This window comes from Procambarus clarkii, chromosome 15, assembly GCF_040958095.1.
Source record: "Procambarus clarkii isolate CNS0578487 chromosome 15, FALCON_Pclarkii_2.0, whole genome shotgun sequence".
NCBI classification, from domain to species: Eukaryota; Metazoa; Arthropoda; class Malacostraca; order Decapoda; family Cambaridae; genus Procambarus; species Procambarus clarkii.
In genome coordinates this window covers 5,270,310-5,287,948 of record NC_091164.1, presented here as the reverse complement: position 1 = coordinate 5,287,948, position 17,639 = coordinate 5,270,310, and positions in this window count along the sequence as shown.

Sequence of the window (17,639 nt, the reverse complement as noted above, 5' to 3'; positions counted from 1 at the left end):
TGCGGGCTGGGGGCATCAAAAATATGTTGTTATCCTTGAAAGTTCTAGAGACTCATCCGGCCATGCTAGCCGAAGGTAGGAAATGTGAATTATCCCATAAATGGCGAGGCTTCTCCCGCCCGACGAGCAAGCTGTCTGGTGTGGAGAGACAGCATCACCGCCTTGCTTGTGTCATTATAAATCAAAGCATAATCCAGTTAACGTAAAATATATGTTTTTTTCCGTGAAGTCAATGTTTTTCTGCGAAGTTCGAAGTTTTCACATCGCTAAATTTGCTGTATCTTTTTATTATTATTATATTTTGTGATAAAGTGAAGCAGAAAACAATAAAGAAAACTCCATTACTGTACTTATAAACAGATGAATGGAATTCTATAGGATAATAAGAAAATCAAGTAAAATGACAAGTTGAAAAATATGTCTTCATCAACAAAGTCGAAATGCTCGCTAATCCAGCCGCTAAACTCCCTGTTTATAAGTAAAAACCACTTTATACGCGACTCAACTGATCCAGCCCAACCTCACAGCAAATCCATTACCATGAGAACCCCCCCATCCCCACCCACACACACACTAAAACCCCCTGGAAGTTATCTAGATATTTGTGATGGTCTGAAAGCATATTACGGTTCCAGTAAGTCTACATGTAAATTGATAAAGTAACCTTATGCCGATGCTACCGCCATCTGTTGACCGCACCTGACCCTATGTTCTGTTCCCGGTGGAATGATCTTACTGACACCTGTGTAGTTTCCTTCTTACTATACAAATGTTCCTCAGAAGTGATGTGGGCGGTACCTTGGACGACACCAGGCACTCCACCAGGAGTGGCTAGCAAGGGCAATTCTGAACGCAAGACTTGTTTCAGTGGAACCAAGTAGGGCTTGGTCCCCTGGAGGACTGTGAATTAATTGTCTGTGGTATCCAGCGAGCTATTGGTGGTTGGAACGACGCATCCCAGGGTGGCCCAGTTGTGTTAATAGATGGAATTAGCCTCAGTCTATCCTCTATGTTAAGGCTTGTTAGAGGTGAAGCATTTAGAAGTAGCCAGCCAGTGTGTTGCTGGAGTTTCTAAGTAGTGTTTCGACACTGTGATGATATTATGGAGGACTGGCCCATGAATTGGCGAGAAAAGTTGACTCGCGGGCATGAGTACCTCGGAAGAAAGGTTCAGGGAAGGAACCTAGAGTGTTATACGAAGGAAGACTCGCCAGGATGTAAGATCGCAGTTCATTTGTAGTCTCCTGTGTGACAGTGACATAGGGTGTTATCTGTGCTGGATATATGTAATAGTGAATATAGTTGTACATTAGAGTGAAGTACATGTGGTAATGGTTTTGTGTGACAGTGGTTTGTGTGAATGGTTTGGCAATCCATTCCCATTGGATGTCTATTACAGCTCCGTCCTTAATAACTTAACCCTGACTCGGGGGTTGGATCTGGGAAGAAGAGGCACAAGGCCCTATAGAAAGTTAAATGGAAAGGAACCCGGTTACTGGCTAAGTGAGGCCGTAACAACCTTTGTTGTAGACGGAGATTATTTTAAAATTTATAACTTTAAGATAACATAAATTGTTGGTTTAAAATGTAAAAAATATATGCTTAAAACGCTTTCTTTGAGGAATTAAATTTTACGTAACCCTAGACTAACCACCGCTTAACCTAAAGTAATCTTATCCCGTAATCTATCCCGTACAGGGATAGACAGTTGATAATAGCAGAAATTCAGAGGTCGTCACCAATCAATTCCCTTGAGCGGATCTCCACCCTGATGACAGGTTGACTGATGACGTATATACTTTTCTGGAGCAGTGCTTCGTTCGCGTCCTCTGCTCGAATCTCGGCTCTATAAATGGTTTATTCAGGTACGGCAAATACTGATAATTGCCAACATCACCTAATTTATGCCAGGCTTAACTATTTAACACATTCTAATGTGTAATCTTACCATATATTCCCCAAAAAAAAAAACTATTTTTGAATTCGCAGTACTTTGAAATTGACGAATGCGTCTTTGGGTTTGGCCGCCGGCTGACCAACCCAGCCTGAGGCAACATGTCCTTAGGCTAGGCTCGTCCAGGCGGCAGACGAACCCAGAGATGCATTCGTCAATTTTAGCGTATTGCGTATTCATATTTATTACCTTTTAATTCAGAAAATATTATTTCATAACCAGAAAGAACTAACTATTCAGTACAAACTTAAATTAGGTAGTCAGATTCTGTTGGGAATTTTTGGTACTTGCATTACGTTGAAGTATTGACACCCGAGAGAGATTCCCTCACCCCTTTTATAACTCTTCCAGTCACGCTAGCTTTGTCCTTAAGTCTGAATAACAGCCGTTTTACCCGAGGGGGCCACTGACACTAGTGGCCACGACGAGGACAGTAAGCCGGCGGCTTGTCAAAAGTCCTCCCCCATTTGCTCTGATATGTGAGAATGAAATTTTTGTGTAAGATTGAAGCATAAGTTTCTGGCAGTCGAGAAACAGAGTCCGCCCTCCTCTCTCCTTTTTATCATTATTTGGTTATAAGAGATCTGTTAGACATGGTTTCCCATCATTAAAGCTATGTTGGGGCCTGGAGACAAAGCACATTTGTTCTGTATTTTTTGTTTTATGATTCGCCTCGGTTTCTTAAGGACTTTACAAGGAATGCTTGTTAGAGACACTGGTCTGTGGCACCAGTCTTCCTCCTTTCTTGTATATAGGCATCACATTACTTGTTTGGCATTTTGTTTATACTGCAAGCGAATGCAGAGTTGAAACGTATTGCAAGATGGTTCAATGCCTCTTTCAGGATCCACAGATTAACATGTGTGTGCTTGTGTGCAGTGGTGTGTACATATATCAATGGGTGTGTACTTGTGCTTTTAACTACCTGTGCTTGCGGCATCATATTTTATCTTAAAGTTGTGGTTACTATTGGTTACGACAACATCGTCCATAAATGCATTCCAATTGCCGATCACCTGTACAGGGAACGAGAACTTCCTTACTTCTCAAAGACTAGATTGCGTTTTTCAGCTTCTACTGATGTCTGTCCTGCCTTTTTATAATTTAAATAGTTCCTTTATCAACATTCCTCCCCTCAGGATCTTGAATGTAGTGATTATATCCCCTCTGAATCCTCAGGAAGAACCGCACTTCTATGGATCATCCAATGAAGTCGGCAGACATCTATACATTACCACGCGAAGGCTTAGGCTAGGCTACAAGTACCTCTGGGAACTTGTAACTGATGTACATGACGCGATACAATATATAAACTACAGAATACCAACAATAAAATACAATAACAATACAGTACTAACAACGCCACGATTCTTGTTTCAGGAATCATTGATTTCCGAAACAATTACCTACCCACTGTTTACTTGTTGAGCATGAGTTAATATCAACCTGTCCTCTTAATTAATCGTCGCATTTTTGTACGGAATAGACCAATCATTCAAAACTACGGCGTATTATAAACACGAAAGCACCGTAATACTGACGCTTTCTGTGCATCGGCCTCGACGAGATAGGTGGGTTGCGTGAGTTTGAAAAGCATTGCAAGACGGCAACACCCGTTTCTGGTTAGGCAAACGGTTTCATTTTTACAGAGGGCATAACTGGGAAAATAGGCTGTCGTTTCGGATGTGTGGTAGATGTTTCGTTTCAGATGTGTTGCAGGTGTTTTATACTAGCAGGTATTCTGAATCACTGTCAGAAAGAAATAGAACATCTGTATTGCTCCATCTTCCTCATTTTTTTCAGTTTTTTTGCAAATAAATTTGTCTACATTCCCCATTTTCTTAAATGGGGAGAAGCATGATTATGTCTTTGTTTCACCAATGTATTTGTTTCACCGATGTATTGTTTCATCAATGTCTTTGCGTTTCACCTTTCTTATTCGCTTTAATGCATTTTGAAAATAACTTTGCTCGAATTGTTATTAATTCTTCAATTTCTAATATTTATTATACATAAGTATATCCAATAGTATTTTGAGTGCTTTTCCATTTTTCATATGGATACCTGTATGTATTGATACCGTCTCTATAATTATAATAATAATAATAATGACATGATAATGCAAAATAATAATAATAATGGCTAATAGTATCAGCTATAGTATTTATATAGAAATTCGTAAAGTTATGTAGCAAATCACTAACAGTTGCAAGAAGTGTTCATACGGGGGGGATTTTGGGTTAGGTTTGCTGATGTTAGAATATATGGAAGAAGCCTGTCCTCAGAGTGAAGTGAGTATCGCAAGACACCAAACTCATTCTCACTATTACTGGATGTTTGTGGTAGTCTGATAGTGAATTACGGTTCCAATAAAAAGTCTGCTTGTAAACTGACAAGTAAACCTTTTGTTCGAAAGAGAGAATAAAAAGTTTTAGCTTTATTGTATTATAAATAGTTGGTTAAAAAAAAAAGTTCTATGCTCATCTAAAGAAACAGCACTAGTTGGTCATAGGAACCCAGCTCTGATGTGCAGCGCGTCTGAAAAGATTGATATGAGTATTCTGCTCCTTCTTAAAGTGTAGAAATCTTGTTATTTTAGAATTCTGGAATCTGGTAGTGCGTGGGGGAGCTATGTATTCAGGTGCGTTCCCTCTCCCTGTTTTGTGCCTCCAAATATGTGGAATTCTTACATCCAATCCCTGGTACGAGGAAGACAGAATTTTGCATATATTTGATGACCGAAATCAGAAATTCATGAGGACTCTGGAAATTGTTCTGGTATCTCTCGTCCAAACATATATGTACGACTATTTCAGGTGTGGAGCGCAGCCTAAACGTCGGAACACGCATTGTTGCGCTTCATAAACTTACACCACAACTCTAAGGAGTCTAGAAAATACTTGAGATTTGCATTATAAGACCTGCTGAAATGTAGAGGGAGGAGGTAAACCTTCCGCATATTTTACCTGTGTAGGTAAGGCTTCCCTCGGCCGCAAGTAAGGCTTCCCTCGCCCGTAGGTAAGACTTCTCTTGTCTGTAGGTAAGGCTTCCATCACTCTTACACAAGACTTTGTCACATTTAGGTAAAGTTCCTCTTTTCCATGGGTAAGGGTTTCCTCGCCCTAAGGTTGTCTCGGTCTTAGGTAAGGCTTATCCCGCTCAGGAAGCGTATGTGCTAACTACAGTAAACAAACTAGAGACACATGAAGGTGACAGTGGACAGAACGCCTCATAGCCTCAAGTCCCTCAAGGCCAACAACTGACCTTTTCCGGGATGCGACCCACAAGTCGCCTAAGTCAGAGCAACCCATCAACCTGTCACACAAAATATTATAGTTTCTATGGGCACAGGTACAAAATATAGATTGGTGCACACAAAAAAATCCACGTTTTTATATTAGTGATTTTGTGCAGAGCCCGAGAAAGACGGAAACACACAAACCTAAGTTTTCCGAAGCCTAGTTTAGTACGTGTGTATATGTATATATACATATACACACATATATGTGTGTATATGTATATACACACATATATGTGTGTATATGTATATACACACATATATGTGTGTATATGTATATACACACATATATGTGTGTGTATATATGTATATGTGTGTGTATATATATGTATATGTGTGTGTATGTATATGCGTGTGTATATATATGTATATGTGTGTGTGTATATATATATATATATATATATATATATATATATATATATATATATATATAATTTATATACACACAAAACCAAAAAGAAATAAAAAAAACTATAGTATATTTTGGTAGCAGTCTTTCATGTAAACATATGTTATTGAATATGACCGAAAGGATAAGATTAATGATTCTAACACGAATCTTCTCAATATTTCTTACTTTTTTCTTCACTGTCGGCGGTAATTTAAAATTAACTCTAAAAGTTCAGTTTCTCATTTATTTTATTTATGGTCTGACGCCTAAAAGCGTTTTCGCAAGGACTTCTCACATTTTCAAAGACAGGTTTATACATCATTTCATGCTTATATTCGTTTTGGGTGAGGTGATATGACACAAATGTTTTTGGGTGATGTGACACAAATCAATGGGTATGAATTGCATCAGAGAACATAAGAATGAAATAAACTACAGTAGGCCTATTGGCCCATATTTTCTCTTGCTGTTTCTATGTTGGTTCAGGGTCTTGAAGTGGGCAGACTATAGTGTTGTTAATTGGCTGTTGATTACTGGTGTTGACTTTTTCATGTGTATAGGGCCTCGCTGATGTCGAGTCTCCTGCTATCGCTGTATTTATCAATGATTTCTGTGTTGCATGTTAAGATTTCTCTGGTGATGGTCTGGTTGTGAGAGGAGATTATATTTTCCTTGATAGAGCCCTGTTATTTGTGTACTGTTAATCGCCTAGAAAGAGACATTGTTATCTTGCTTAAATACTGAGATCTTTGGGGCTGACAGTCCCCAAGTGGGCATGTGAAGGCATAGACGACGTTGGTTTCTTTCAAGGCGTTCTGCTTGGTGTCTGGGGAGTTTTTTATGAGTAGGTTGACCGTTTTCTTGTTTTTGTAGTAAATTGTCAATTGTATCTTCTGATTTTTGTCTGTAGGGATAACGTTCCTATTAATAATATCTTTCAGGACACTTTCCTCCGTTTTATGAGCTGTCGAAAAGAAGTTCCTGCAAAACAGTCTAATAGGGGTAAAAGTGCTGTACTAGTTGACTCTTCAGAGGTTGCATGGCGTTTCACCTTTTTTTTTATGACTTCTTCAACATAACCGTTAGAGAAGCCATTGTTTACTAGGACATTGACTTGACAATATTGCCTTACCCTTCAGAGTTCTTCATCGACTTGTTTCCATTCAGACCTGTGACTGGGAGCACGGTCGACGTAAGCGTTGACAACACTCCTCTTGTACATGTCTGGGCAGTCACTATTGGCATTAAGGCACATTCCTATGTTGCCTTAGTGTAGACTGCAGTGTGGAAGCCTCCATTCCTTTCCGTGACCTTTACATCTAGAAAGGGCAGCTTCCCATTACTTTCCATCTTGTAAGTGAAACTTAACACCGAATTTTGCTCAAATGCCTCCTTCAGCTGCTACAGACGTCTGACATCAGGTACCTGCATAAAAATGTCGTCAACATACCTGCAGTATATGGTGGGTTTAAAGTCCACAAAGGACAGTGTATCGTGATCCGGCCTGTACTGCTCTTGACATACCAGAGAGCATAATGAGAAAGTTACTCCAAGCCTTCACTAAAGAGGCATCCTTCTTGAGTCCCGATGGGCACATGTAAAAACAAGTAGAGGGGTCGCCATGGGTTCTCCCCTAGGTGTCCTGTTTGCGAACTTCTACATGGGTACCATAGAGCAGAGGGTCTTAGTTGACATGGACTTGAAACCCGCCATATACTGCAGGTATGTTGACGACATATTTATGCAGGTACCTGATGTCAGACGTGTAAGGGTCCAGGGCAAACCGAAACGTCGACATTTTAATTTGATTTCAATTCGCACTTGGGAATGGTTAATAATTTTTTTTAGAGAGAGAACTTGCTTTGGCCAAGACATGATGTTTTATCACACATTCAGGGGCTAGCATGATAGAATTCTGCACAGGGAACACACAACGATTCTATTAATGTTTTTATTATATCTCCGCCGAACTTCAAGCCCAAAAGTCCACTACGGGCTCACCATAGCCCGTGCTACAGTGAACGTTTGTTCCGAGTAGCTGAATCTAAAGCGATCAACAACAACTACTTCAAGCTTGACCACTGCTGGCCCAGCTGATCTTTGATCAGCTACTTGAGATGAAAGGTAAAGATTCCAATGTGGAGGGAGGCCATCCCCCCACGGCACAGGAGGTCCCGGTGTTGTCTCAAGATATTGAGTAAAGCCTTAATGCAGTAACACGACCGCTGACTCAAGTTCCTCCTATCAGGAGTCTGTTGTACAAATTATCCTCCTGTCTTCTGCATTCATATATAAAGCTTTCAGTCATCTTTTTAAGGTCGTAGACCACACACGGGAGCAGATTAGTCAATTACAAATTTAATATATGGGATGAAAATAATTTTTGTAATTGTTAGGCTAGCGCCATAACTGGGATACCGTCCTGTATAGTAAAATTTGAGGCTTGTCAACAGGTACATTGTAGCATAATTTGAGGATTATTTCTAGGTATAATGTAGTAAGATATGCGTTCAATGTAACAGCCATGATATAAGATAATAGCAGTGATTTACAATGGTGAAGTTGATTGGCTCGGGTACATATATTGAAGTGAGTAGCACAAGATACAGTGCGAGTTTAAGGGACTAGGTAGGAAACTATGAGGATGAAATTAAGTACTTTTTGGTTTTATTTTTTAAGACGTAGGTTGGACATCTTTTTAATTCGTTAGGGAGTGACTTCCATAGACTAGGTCCCTTTATTTGCATAATGTTTACACAGATTAAGTTTGACTCTAGGATATCAAAGAGATATTTTTTTCTGATGTGGTGATTATGGGTTCTATTACATCTGTCAAGGGAGAGTTTCAGATCAGGATGTGCATTTAAGAACATGGTTTTGTACATGTATATGGCACAAGAGAATGTGTTGAGTTTATGTTTAGCATGTTCAGGGATTTAAACAGGACGGGGGGGTGGGGAGAGAGTGTTATCTGAAAACAGAGTTTGTTATTTTCTGATAGCAGATTTTTGCTGGGTATAGTGGGCTTGAGGTAGTTTGCAGTGGTTGAGACCCATGCACAGATACCGTGTGCAAGATAGGGATAGATTAGCGCATAGTATAATGAGAGGAGAGCAGAGTTAGGAACATAATATGATTTTGGAAAGTATACCAACCGTTTTTTGAGACTTTCTTGGTTATGTGTTGTATGTGGGTGCTGAAGTTGAGTCTCTTGTCTAAGTATAGACCAAAGAACTTTCCTCATTTGATATTGCTGATGTTAACATTGTCTACCTGAAGCTGAATTGCATTTTTTTGAGTTGTATCCAAATAGGATGTAGTAGGTCTTTTCTATGTTAAGTGTGAATTTGTTGGTTGAGATCATTCTTGGGATCAGTTGAAACCTATTCTTCCATCTAATACATAAGTTTTTTTATGTTGGTCTAGGAATAAAGAGCCCGCTCTCCCTCCCCCTTGTGCTTATCTTAGTCCGTCAGCACAAAACTTGTAGATTAGTAAGAATAACTGTCCTGGTCTTGTGTTGGTTATTGCTGTAATATTTGACCGCTGTCTTCCTCTGCCTCCAACCACACTACCACTTGATGCTCTTCCTCGTGAAAGGCTGTTGTTACAGATGAGATATCGGCTGGGATAACACTGAACAGGGTAAAGGAGTATCTGACTGACAGAAAACCAAGGGTCACAGTCAGAGAGGAGGGGTTGAGCTGGAGGAATGTGACAAGTGGGGTTCCCCAGTATCTCATTCCTGGGACCATTGCTGTTTCAATTTACATGAATAACTTACCTGAGGGCGTGAGATCGCGCATTTATGTTTGCAGAGGAACGTGAGGATGCAAAGCAAAAGATCAATATAAAACTGAGAAGGACGGCAGAGAATTACAGGAAGACCTTGAAGAACGCCGGGAGTGGACGGACAACTGGTTATAAGAGATCAAGCCCATGAAGTCCCTGGTGGTGGCAACACAGGTCCCGCGCCTCGACACCGACTTGGTCTGGGTTTGAGTCCTGTCAAGCAGGATTCCCTGGGCCCCAGTTCTTGACTGCTCGCCCCTGCTCACTCGGCAGCAATTGGGTACCTGGTTTTAACCAATTAGTGAGTCGTGTTCCAGGGAAAAGTTGTAAGGAAAGGCTTACCATGAGCTATGGGAAGATAAAGCTTTGTTCCAGGAGTCAGAAGTCGTCTGTTCCTGTACCCACCCGTGTAAAATAAATTGTGAGGTAATGACGATAGGAAAGGGGAGAATGGAGACTAGAAGGAACCTACTCCGTGAAGAGACGGCATCTGCAGGAATAGGAAAATTAAAAAGATTTGGAGTGGATATAACTAACACTGAGTTAGCCCTTACTAGTGAGTGGCCCTCACTAACACCTGAGGCGCACACATACAGGGTAACATCAGCAGCATGTGGAACGCTGACCAACAGCACTTAAAACCCTAAATAATGACTAATCTAGTAAGATTATATATATATAATATGTCAGACCAATACCAGAATCCACGGCTTCTGCTTGGAGTCTAATACCTTATGAAACACAAACTATATTCAAAAAGAGCAAAGGTTTGCAACAATATTAATTGCAGAACCTAAGAAGGTTAAGCAACGACGATACGTCAAGAAAACTAGATCTCACACTCCTACACAGAAGAAACAAAGAGGATATAATCCCAAGCATACAAGATACCAAAGGGAATAGACAAGGTGGACAAGTTTCTCTCAATTTTAAATCGAGAGAAAGTAGAACAAGAGGACACTAGTGGAAATTGGAAATGCAAAGGTGTTCAAAAGTAAGTAAATACCCGTAACCTGTACGAGCGGTCAACACATGAAATACACTGAAAGAAGGTGTGGGAGCCACCTCCATCCACAACTATAAAGCCAGATACTACAAAGAATTATCCCCAACAGGAAAGTTATAATGTAACACAACAGGTACAACAAGACTAGCGTGCCGGGCACCAAGAACTAGACCTCACTCTCCAGCAGTCACCGTAGGTCAGCGCCTCCACCACCCTCCCCCAACACTCTCCAGCAGTCACCGTAGGTCAGCGCCTCCACCACCCTCCCCCAACACTCTCCAGCAGTCACCGTAGGTCAGCACCTCCACACCCTCCCCCAACACTCTCCAGCAGTCACCGTAGGTCAGCACCTCCACCACCCTCCCCCAACACTCCCCAGCAGTCACCGTAGGTCAGCGCCTCCACCACCCTCCCCCAACACTCTCCAGCAGTCACCGTAGGTCAGCGCCTCCACCACCCTCCCCCAACACTCCCCCAGACAACCACAGGGTCTCCCCCAGGGAGGAGACCGTGCTCACAACACAGTACACAGACATGGTGAAGGTGTACACTGTGCTATGTAAAGTTACTCAGGGTTACACAGGTTGCGATACAGGGATACAGCAGTAACTACACAGGGATATATCTTAGCGGAACAGGGATAACTGGTTTACGGGAGGTGTAGCAGGGAGGAACCAGTCAAGAGAGGCTTACCGTGAGCTACGGGATGGGAAAGCTCTAAGCCTGTTAACAGGAGTCAGTAGTTCGCTACTGCTGCACAGCTGCAAGGAAGCATCTGTAAAGATACGAGGATTCAGGGATACAGCTCTATCGGCTCACAGAAACATCCACAGGAGTAGTAGGATAAAATGAGAGTGAAAGTAATACAAGGATACAGTGATAGCAGCACGGGTTTGTATATAGAACTTTAGGGGTACAGTCAACTATACAGATATTCAGTAGTGAACACATGAATACAGTCATATAAGTACAGGGATACATTGGTAGAGACACAAATTTCAAATATGGCTACAGAGGTAGGATATAGCTTTACAGACACAGCAGCAGAAATATACAGCAATATATTAGTACAGACATGCAGTAATGCATAGATATCGAGCTACAGGATGCAAAGGAATATGGATGCAATGAAACAGGGATACAGAATTACACAGATACAGTAGTACAGGATACACTGGCATAGTAATGCAGAGGAACTGGGATTAGGAGATGCAGGGATCCCGGCGGGTACAGGAGACATTCGAAGGCAACAGGTAGAGAAGATATTCAGGCTGGGACACAAAGTAAGGAGAGAAATCGGCTGGTAAAGTTAGTGTTAACGAATGACACGACAAAACAGACAATACCATCAAGAATTTTTTTTATATGGACCGAGTTACAGGGAAGAATTTCTTCAGAACTAGTCTATGAGCTCAGAAGTATGAGCTACGAAGAAAGACTGCTGGAAATAAGCCGTTATGTCACTGGAAGAGAGAATAGTTAGGGAAGACATGATTACCACCTACAAAATTCTCAGGGAAGATAGAGAGAAACTATTTAACACGACTGGTACACGAACAAGGGGAGACAGACGGAAACTTAGAACCCAAATGAGCCACAGAGCCGTTAGAAAGAATGTTTCAGTGTCAGAGTAGTTACAAAAAATGGAATGCATTAGGCAGTGATGTGGTGGAGGCAGACTCCAAACAGTTTCAAATATAGATATGCTAGAACCCAATAGGCTCATGAACCTGTACACCAACTGACTAAGAGGCGGGACCAAAGAGCCGAAGATCAATCCCCACATGCTCAACGAGTACAATTAGGTGAGTACATTCAGCGGGCAGCGGTGGAAAGGTTAGCCACTCACATTTAGAACCTACAGTTAGCAAGCTGAGGTTATTCGGCTAAAATGTCTGGTAGCAGATCATTTTAAATTAAATACGTACACATTTCTTGAACATTTGTCATACAGTTGTCTCTAAATTCGGGGTTTTCGCACTCCTTCACATAGTAACGAAGGGTGTGCGAATAATTTTGTTGACATTTGGAAATGTTGTTTACATTTGGTCAGTCTACATCAGCAGGTAAAGCACATTGCCAGATATAGTTATAACCGAGTCTAAGCCGAGCAGTACTAACATCTAGGAGTCTGCTGATTTTATTGGAAGATCCATAGATGACGCGGGGTTTACTTGCACGATAGTGTGGTGGTAGATGGAACTGCTAGTACACTATAGCAGTGATAAATGAAACTGCTAGTACACTATAGCAGTAATAGATGGAACTGCTAGTACACTATAGAAGTTCCATCTATCATTCTTTCACTTTGCCTCATATCTTCAAGGTTTTGCTGAAATTCTTGCGTTATTATTGCTCTTGAGTTGCTTACAGAGAATCCAAAGTTATACTCAACTCCTTCTTTGAAGGCAGAGTGTTCGGCTAACTCATCAGCTCTATTATGCATTCGGAGACCAACCATGAGACGGAATCCACATGAAATTGGACTCTTACCATCATGAATAATTTTGTTGTGTTTGTGTCTAGCTTCAGACACGAACATGTTACAATCGTCTTAATGAGTTGAGCGCAATTAAGTATGATATAGAATTAATGTGTCAAGTTTGGAGACGTTCAAATTTCATTGTGAATGTATGTCTTCAAAAGAGACTTTTAACTATTTTCTACAAGTGACAACGGTATCCAGAGAAAACGCGGTGATGTGATGAGTGACTTGTGGATCCATGACCCCAGCTACTTCAGCTCAGTGGGACCGAACAACTGGCTTAGCTACATTAATGACACTATGTAAGACACATCGAACACTTTATGTAGGGCAGACGTAAATCTGTGTATCTATGTATTTACATATGTAGGTTAGCTTAGCATTTTAAAAGCAGTATCACCTGTGGTTGATTGTTCAATAAACCCCTGAACTATATGTTTAACAGATCTCTCACCCTGTCCATGGAGGACAGAAGAAAATGTATATATGCTGGTTAGCATTGTAAATGTGTGGCCACGTCTGTGGTAGAAAATAATAATAATAATAACTGGATTAGCTCGACACATACAGACTTAGTTAGCTGCACTATAAATAATAAATAAATATATAAATAAATGTTTATTTAGGTAAGGTACATACATACAAGAGATTTTACAAAGTTTGTTGGGTTAATAGATAGAGCTAGTACATACAATGCCTAAAGCCACTATTACGCAAAGCGTTTCGGGCAGCTATAACTTGCCACTAGTAGGCATCCTTCAGTCTCGGGAGACTATGGAGTTGCGCCCTAGTTGTCAATCCTGGTGCAGCATCTGGTGTGACTGATGAGGCCAATCCCAGAGTGGCAGTCCATCCCACACCGAGCACAAACGAAGTCCGATTCTGGTCTGTCTTCCCGGCGACCGGCTTTCCTTCTCTGTCTCTTTGCCTCCGATTCCTTGGCAAGTGACTCCTCGAACTTGGAGAGACCTCCTTGAACAGACTGCCTCCAGGCTGAACGGTCTGCAGCCAGTGTCTCCCATATAGCAAGATCGACGTCCATGGCTTTCAGGTCCCTCTTGCATACGTCTTTGTACCGTAGCTGGGGCTTGCCTGTTGGACGCTTTCCCTGCCTCAGCTCTCCGTACAGGAGATCTTGCCAGATCGAAGCACTGAAAAAAACTGTGATTCAAAACCAGCTTTTCAAGCACTTGAAAACCCAGCAACAAAGTAGATACTAAGAATCTTGTAACTTCCATTATATACAACATAATTAATACACAAATCGAAAATTTCTGATTTGTATGAATACCATCTGACATAGGCAATGTCCAGCATGAGGATACGGAATAAAGCAGCTAAAGCTGCATGTGATAAGACTGAAACTGAGTTAAATCTAGGCATTCCAATCTCTTGTAAAAACGACACTGCTTCAAGAAATTGTGGATGCCAGAAGCATGGAGACCTCATCTTCAGAAGGACGTCTCCTTTAGAGAAAGTACAACGCAGAGCAACAAAAAATCATCACAAAGCGAAATTGATTCCCATATCAGGAAAGGCGAGAGTCACATGACTAACACTGCTGCAGCATGCAGACATGACAGGACGGCTCTCATACAAACTTATGAAACAGTAAACAAACTGGAGAATATTAATCCAGACCACTTCTTTTAAAAGGTCCCATGTAACACATACAAGAGGCAACAGCTTCAAGCTCAACAAGCCACAAAGTAGGCTAGAAAACAGATGCTTTGTCACCCATAGGATTATAAAACCCTTGGAACTGCTTACCCGCCGAAGTCATAAATGAAAATACGTTACTACAGTTAAAAATCTAATTGTAAAAAGTTCTCAGGTAAAAAGGGAGATACGTTTAACAAGTCGCAGGCTTCCTGTCCCCATCGACGACTATATACAGTATAAATGGTGGTCTTGAGGCAAATTCAGGAGTATAAAGAGTTATATGTTTAGAACCGAGAACTACATGTACAGACAGTACAAAACATCCACTAGAATGTGACATTGCAAATTAGAATTAGGCTGGGATATCGATATCTATGGCAGGTGGCCTGCAGGCAATGAATCCCCCAATGGTGAACATTCCAATTATAAACTATGTGAGCAAGAGCTGGGACATGTTCTTTAACACTATATCTATGATTGCCTTGTTATCAATGATTTCAGACCATATAGCAAGAGGTACTTTGAGCTCTGTAACTACTTCGTACACTCACGAATACTGAAAGATATTCTTATATTCTAATAGATTCGGTTCGTATTTCATATTCTCTCCTGAGTCCATGTTGATTTAATTGTTGCAGGTGGAGATTGCGAGTTTATTGTGCACCCCATACTCATCTGTGAGCGGTAGCGCAAAAAAGGGATTACTTAGGGCACAAAAGGTCTTTATCAGACCTCAACGGAGATTATTATATTAACGATTTCGTCTATCCTTCACACCTTATAATTATAATGTCAGCTGGTTACAGAGAATGTTCTACTTCAATAACTATATATTTACAGCTAATCACTTTACACTAATGGTAGGTCTTATCGCTCATAACTAACCATCCTGTGAGATGGGGGATATTAGATGAACTCATAACTAGTTAGATCTACACTCTGATATTCTTCATATACAATAGGATAGCAGCACATTGTTATGTGTACCTAAACTTGTTCATTAAAATGCTCAGTTCACAACATTAATCTCGGTGTATTTATGTGAATTGAACTCGGGTCCTGTTGTCCCTCCTTGTGTCCGCCTGATCCGACTGTTCGGATCTGATCAATCCGACTGATACAATTGTTTCTGAACCTCTAAATTCTGAAGTATGTCTTTGCCCCGCTCAAAAATGTTGGAGGACAAACTTTACAGTGGGAGCAGTGTACAGAATTCATAACACAGATGAAGCTGAATTTAACTTTAATCGATGAGTTAAATGTTATACAAGGAACTTTACGAAAATTAACTAATACTGTGCAGGTGATTTTAATACTGACCTCTTACATCCTCAACTGTGTGAACGCCTGCATGCTAATACCCATGATCACTAAACACGCCAGAATTACTGAAACCACTCTTTCTAGCTTTAACTCTTGGGTCCCAACTTCTAGTTATCGAGAACCTGGTGTGTGTGTGTGTGTGTGTGTGTGTGTGTGTGTGTGTGTGTGTGTGTGTGTGTGTGTGTGTGTGTGTGTGTGTGTGTACTCACCTAATTGTGCTTGCGAGGGTTGAGCTCTGGCTCTTTGGTCCCGCCTCTCAACTGTCCATCAACTGGTGTACAGATTCCTGAGCCTACTGGGCTCTATCATATCTACATTTGAAACTGTGTATGGAGTCAGCCTCCACCACATCACTGCCTAATGCCATTCCATCTGTTAACTACTCTGACACTGAAAAAGTTCTTTCTAACGTCCCTGTGGCTCATTTGGGTACTCAGTTTCCACCCGTGTCCCTTGTTGGCGTACCACCACTGTTAAATAGTTTATCCTTATCTACCCTGTCAATTCCTCTGAGAATTTTGTAGGTAGCGATCATGTCTCCCCTTACTCTTCTGTCTTCTAGTGTCGTGAGGTGCATTTCTCGCAGCCTTTCTTCCTAACTCATGCCTCTTAGTTCTGGGACTAGCATGGTGGCATATCTCTGAACTTTTTCAAGCTTCGCCTTGTGCTTGACAACGTACGGGCTCCATGCTGGGGCCGCATACTTCATGATTGGTCTTACATATGTGGAATACAAGGTTCTGAATGATTCCCTATACAAGTACCTGAAGGCAGTTCTGATGTTAGTCAGCCTCGTATACGCCGCTGATGTTATTCTTTTGATGTGGGCTTCAGGAGACAGGGTTGGTATGATATCAATTCCTAGATCCTTTTCTCTGTCCGTTTCATGAAAGACTTCGTCTCCCATTCTGTATCTTGTGTCTGGCCTCCTGTTTCCACTGCCTATAGTTTCATTACCTTACATTTACTCAGGTTGAACTTTAGTAGCCATTTTTTGGACCATTCATGCAGTCTGTCTAGGTTATCTTGTAGTCTCATACTCTCTTCCTCCGACTTAATCCTCCTCATAATTTTTGCATCATCAGCAAACAATGAGAGGAATGATTCTATACCGTCTGGAAGATCATTTACATATAAACAAAACAGTATGGGTCCAAAGACTGAACCCTGCGGGACCCCACTGGTGACGTCTCAGCAATCTGAGACCTCACCTTTCACAGTGACTCACTGCTTTCTGTTACTTAGGTACTCCCTTATCCAACGGAGTACCTTACCTTTCACTCCTACCTGCATCTCCAGCTTTCGCACTAGTCTCTGGTGTGGCACTGTGTCAAAGGCTTTCTGGCAATCCTAAAATATGCAGTTTGCCCACCCCTCTCTTTCTTGTCTGATTCTTGTTGCCTGATCGTAGAATTCAAATAATCCAGTGAGGCATGACTTGCCATCCCTGAAACCATGTTGGTGTTGTGTCACAAAGTTCCTTCGCTCCAGATGTTCGATTAGCTTTTTTCGCACAATTTTCTCCATTAGCTTGCATGGTATGCAAGTTAGGGACACTGGCCTGTAGTTCAGTGCCTCCTGTGTGTGTGAGTGTGTGTGTGCGCGCGCACATTTTTCATTGCAACCCATAATAATAATTATAGTAATAACAACGACAATAACTACTAACTATTTGTTTTAAGACACCACCGTCATGGCAACATTGAACTCATGCTTAGATGATCAATG